This window comes from Nicotiana tabacum, chromosome 5 (assembly GCF_000715075.1).
Source record: "Nicotiana tabacum cultivar K326 chromosome 5, ASM71507v2, whole genome shotgun sequence".
Classification (NCBI taxonomy): domain Eukaryota; kingdom Viridiplantae; phylum Streptophyta; class Magnoliopsida; order Solanales; family Solanaceae; genus Nicotiana; species Nicotiana tabacum.
In genome coordinates, this window is record NC_134084.1 from 128,501,089 (window position 1) to 128,507,088 (window position 6,000).

At 31.7% G+C, this 6,000-nt stretch overlaps 1 long non-coding RNA gene across 1 annotated transcript; it reads left to right on the forward strand.

Annotated features, from left to right (window-relative positions):
- The first annotated feature begins 1,586 nt into the window (after positions 1–1,586).
- Positions 1,587–3,049, forward strand: LOC107792533 (uncharacterized). The gene is made up of 4 exons (XR_012709270.1): positions 1,587–1,766; positions 2,333–2,544; positions 2,634–2,701; positions 2,804–3,049. It is a non-coding gene; the product is annotated as an uncharacterized LOC107792533 (long non-coding RNA).
- The last annotated feature ends 2,951 nt before the right edge of the window (positions 3,050–6,000 follow it).

A 6,000-nucleotide genomic window follows, 5' to 3' on the forward strand; every position in this document is an offset into this window, starting at 1 on the left:
TATATTTTAGTAAATAATAGATTTCTCAAAGGGCAATTGATTTGATAGTGTTATGTTGAATATGTGGTCCCCGGAATATGTGTTTGGTAGTGTATGTCTTATATTTAAGAAAAAACCGATAAATAATCGAAAAAATCAAAAAATCGACAAAACCCGACATAAACTGAATCGAGAAAAAAACGATTTAATTAGTTTGGTTTGGTTCTAATATTTGAAAAACCAACTTACTTGGTTTTGTTTCTTTTTAGGGAAAAATCGATCCAAACCGAACAATGAACAGCCCTATTTTTGCTCTTGTTCAGCCGAGGGTTATTTAGGGATTTTTACGCAAATAGCCTGTCATATTCATTGTTTTTTTTTAGTCATATATATAGATTATACATTGATTATATACAGTTATACATATATAATACATAAATTATGCATATACAATTATAGATATATAATACATAAATTATGCATATGTTATATCTTTACTGGCTTTTTTTAGTTTACGCGGTTAGGTGGACGGCTATTTGGATTAATCCTTTACACAAATAGCCGGTCATATTCATTGTTTACTTTTTCTAGCCATATACAAAGATTATACATTGATTACGAACAATTATACATATATAATACATAAATTATGTGTATATTATAGCTATTTTTAGTTTAAGTGGTTGAGTGTGCGGTTATTTGGGTTTCTTCATTTTTGCAAAAACAGACATGCATGTACAAGATCTACGTAAATACTATTCTCTTAAGATTCCACTTGTGAAATTACACCGAATTTATTGTTATTGTTGCTGATACAATTTTCACGTACATGTTCCACTAAGAATGTCTCGCTTCGCTACTAGTATCTTTTTTTATACTAGGTGGTAGTAGTGCTCGTCGATCTAGTGATGAATTCTGGTTTTAGTTTAGTTCAATTTACAGAAGTTTAGCACGTCAAAACAGCTAACATGCTGTAGTATTCGAGAAATTAATGAGCATGTGTACTATAAGAGGATCATGTAACAAGGTGTTTTTGTTTAAAATTTAAGTTCATTTAATTAACACAGGAAATGTGTAGTTTAACAGTCCCATAACTTCTCATTTTTACTTGGAATCTTTACTTTGAATTAGTTACGTTTACCTAAATTTTGTCGTGAGTACCGATGAATCTTATAATTAGTTTAATAATACTGCCAATAGGTAATAAAACTCATGTAGGCAATTAATGTAGTAGCTCTGCAGCCGGCAGGATCTTGCATAAACTAATATATACACACACTTTGTCTTACGTAAATATTCTTGATTGGTAGATTCAAAACTAGGGGTGGGCATAAAATCCGAAAAACCGAACGCTGAATCGGACCGATTAATTTGGTATTTCAATTTCGATTTTTTCGGTATAATTCGATACTAAATTTTCGATATTTCGGTATAAGGGTACGGTTTTCGATATTAAGACATTGATAATTCGGTATACCGAAATACCGAATTTATATATGTGCTTCCAGCCCAAAATTTTAAGTTTATTTCTAGCCCAGTAACTCAAGACTAAGCCCAATTGCCCAAGTCCATCTCTTTCCCTTGTTTCTAAGGACTAGATTTAAAATTTGGTTTCTCTCAATTAAGTGAGAGAACAGATCGGCTGTGTGACCTTGTGGCTGCGAGTGTGAGTGTGCGAATGCGAGTACTGCAACTGCAAAACGACTTCACGGCCTCGACGCCAACGACTCTCAAGCGTGACTTCTTGTTTCCTCATTTTTTTACCTTCATTCTTCAATCTTCAACAGGTTTACAACTTTTTCTTTCTTCAATCTTCAGTTTATAACTTTGTATTTTGTAACCAATAGTTTATTTTCTTGTGTTGATCCTTTTAGATAAGCCTAAAAGCTAAGCTATGTGATAAACAAGTGTGTATCTGAAATGGTTATACCTCATGATTTACAGCATGTAAGTCCTGTGATTTCTTTTAGAAAAATGAAGGAAACATTAATTGATATAATAACTAAAAAGATGGAGGTGCATATATTCACGAGAATAGCGTTGTCATTTTTGGGGTTACATTAGCTCTAAAGAAATCAAAATCTGTGACACACACTCGAATTTTGATGCTTCCAAAATTCTTTAAATTTACAAATTAGAGAAAAGTAAATATTTTATTAGGATTAATAAGAGGGAGAGCGATTATAGCAGATTGTTTGTGTGATTGTTTGACTGTTTGTATTTGTTTTAATTTGTGTTTGACTATTTGTAAAAAGATCTAAACCCAACTCTAGTCTCAATTTGTGTTTGACTGTTTGTATTTGTTTTAATTTTGTATAGATAACACATGCTCCTAGATTTCCTATTCTTTCAGAGTTGGCTCGTGATGTGTTGGCCATTCCAATTTCTAGTGCGGTGTCGGAATGTGTGTTTAGCACCGGTGGTCGTATTCTTGATTCATTTAGGAGTTCATTGGGGCTCCTAAATGGGTGCAAGCTCTTATTTGTGTTCAAGATTGGTTTAGAGAAGAGAAGAATCCTATTAGTGTTGAAGAAGACTTGGAGTATCTTGAGGAACTCGAGCTTGGTAAGCTTTAATTTTTTTGTGTATTTTAGTTCAAAATAATATATTACACTTGTTTATTTATATGACATAATTGGTCGAATTATCTTTAGATATGGAAAATAATGGAAGCACTACTACCATTATTTGATCACTTTGATGTATAGTTGCAACTTGAGTGGTGAGTTTACTACTCTATTTGTTTGGTGATATACTTTTGTAGTTTTGTTCTTTTACCATCAAAAAATAATATTCTAACTTGTGATTTTATCTTCTTTTTTAGGTTCAAGTTCAATCATGCCCCGTGCTCCAAAAGTACGCTCTCATGTTTGGGAACACTTCCAGAAATTCGTATTCAAGCCTAAGTTGATTTTGTTGCTACTTGCCTGCTTATTAGTTAAACTTACAACTTTATGTTGTGCGGAATGGCAGTAGCCAGTTGGTTTGCAAACTTTGCATAATGTTGTTGTTGTGACTTGTGAGCCTGTAACACTTTAGTTGTTATTACTTAAAGTGTAAGCTTGAATTCTGTTTGGCAGGTTTGTCTATGTGTTTTTGTTGCATTGTGTTTAATGTTGCTGCTACTCATTAGTGGTTGCATGATGCATCTGCGTAAAGTGTAAGTTTGAATTAAAATTTCTGCTACTGGGTTGCTGCTCATAGTTCAGTATGATTTTGCAGTCCATGTTTGGCTTATTGGTGCTGAATGCTGATGCCTCTACATTTGATTCATTCCGGAAAGATTTTTCTTTTAGTCAGAATCTTTCCTTGCATATTCTTATTACAATTACAATTAGTCATTATCTTTTCTTTTACTGGTTTTAGCCAGTAGGTCCTTCGATTCCTTTCACAATGTCTCAAGTGTATAATAGCAGCATTACTTACGAGAAATGAAAGGAAAGATTTTCCTTAATTAGGAATGCGCTTCAATTTTATTTCGACTTGCTAAGGCTCTTAGAACATAGCAGTTAGCAGTACGTGACAAATTTATATGTATCAAACCGAAACCGTACCGAAATCGTAACGAACCAAACTAAGATTTATCGAACCGTACCGAATTACTTTGGTACGGTATTTGGTATACACAATTGATAAATCGAATACCGAAATACCGAACCGAAATTCTTAATAACGAACCGAAGTACCGAATGCTCACCCCTATTCAAAACTATACTGGAAGACTTCATAATTGTGTGACGTAAAGAAATTTAGGGTCTATTTGGAAAATCACCAAAAAATAATTGGATTTGAGTGTAATTGGAGGTATTACACAATTTGACATGTTTGTCAGGTCAAGTAATTATTTGATCAGCCGTGAATTGGGTGTTTGTCCCCCATCCCCCCCCCCCCCAAACAAAAAAGAATATTCTGTTTGGCCAAAAGTCTTTTTTGTTTTTTGGCTGAAGTGTTTTTTTTCGTTTATAAAGTTAAAGTGTTTGACCAAGATTTTTGAAAAGAAAAAAATACTTTTAAGTAGAAGCAGAAAGAAGCATAAAGATTCTTCTCAGAAATATTTTTGTAAAAAATACACTTAAATACATTTTTTAAAAGCTTTGTCAAACACTTATTACTGCTCAAAAAATACTTTTTAAAATTAATTAGCCAAACATGAATTACTTTTTGGTGAGAAAGTAATAAGCTCATTTGATGCATCGCAGTGCATTTACTATAAATCTTTTGATTACTAGTGATGATGTGATCTAAATTTGCAACTTTTTGACCATCGAGTTGTTCTTACGATGTGCGTGTTGGACTAATCCGAATCGAATTTCTTCTTTGTTTTTAGTTTTCCTCCAATTTCTAGTTGAATCCCTTCCTAATTTTAAATTGTGGTACTTTTATAAACCACTATAATTTAGGCCCTATAACTATATATAATTTGCCTAATTATCATTCCTAACTACTATTCAATTGTTACTAACTTGTATTCAAACGTGCAACGAATACAACGTGTATCAACGCATACAACATGCATCGACTGTATTTATTAGCGCAACGAATACAACTAAGGCAAAATACAGAAAAATAAAATGTTCTTGTTGAGAGTTGAACTCAAAACCTTTGCTAACTAAACATGCGCTCTAACCAACTAAGCTACGAGAGGATATTACAACTTGTATCACTTGTATTCAAACGTGCAACGAATACAACTAAGGTGAAATACAGAAAAATAAAATGTTCTTGTTGAGAGTTGAACTCAAGACCTTTGCTAAACTAAACATGCACTCTAACCAACTAAGCTACAAGAGCTTGTTGCTCTCTTTTATCAGTTCAAAAAAATTAATCTCTTATTTTAATGAATTTGCTAATGATTCCAATATAGCTATGAATGATAAATTTGCTAAAAGTATATCTATAAAAAATAAATATAATATAAATGTTTGATGTATAGCGTAATTTTCCCTTTTAAAATTGGGCCAATACATTTCTCATAAGCCCATAACCTTACTGCTGTCCACCAAATCCACAAAATTGTCTGATAGTGAACTAAACTATGGGCAAGTGTACATATAGTCATTCTCATAAACGCTATTTAGGAATTAGTCGGTACTTATTTTGTCCTGAAATTTTAAACTAAAAATCTTAAATTCAGGACATCTCGGGATATTTTCGTCCTAAGAAAATAAACTAAAAAAATTAAAATTTAGGACACTCCGACTATTTTTTAAATAGTAGCCCTTTGGAGTGGCTACCTCATATCATTTCTACCTAAACTATAGTAAGGTCCATGGGCCCATGTGCCAGTGGGTAGCAAGGTGTCACAACCCAAAACCCACTAGTCGTGATGATACCTAACTCAACCCGCTAGGTAAGCCAACTAATAACTATGCAATTCCAATAATATTAATAAGATAATTAAACAAAAGAAATTATTTGAATCTTATATATTTCCCAAGAACTGGTAGTGTAAGCATCTAATTTTCGACTATATTTGAATTTCTCACCAGCTTTTAGTATGTAAATATGTTTTAAGTTTATCTACATATTTTAGCCTTTATTTCACTTTTTAGTAGGTTTATTTGATAAAATTAAAAAAAATACAAAAGAGTTATATTTTTAAGAGTATTAGTTTTATTTTCATTTACAAAGAAAGAAAAGTTTAAAAATATAAAGTTTTATTTAGTTTAGTGTAATATTCTAAATCATAGGCTTTCGACAAATAAATATTGAGTGTAGTAATTTTACTTTACTTTTTATTTACTTATTTAGTAGGAGTAGATTATTTTTGCTTATTTATTATCAAAAAATACTATAAAAAGAAAGAACCAATTAAAAGTGTCCATTTGCCAAAGATTACTCCTTATCTTCCCATAACAAACTCACATGCACCATATTGTTATTATTTGAAATTGGCATCCACGACAAACACACACACAAAAATTGGTCAACCTGCACATATATATATATATATATATATATATATATATATATATATATATATATAATACAAGAACAATACACACAATTGGAGAGACAAAA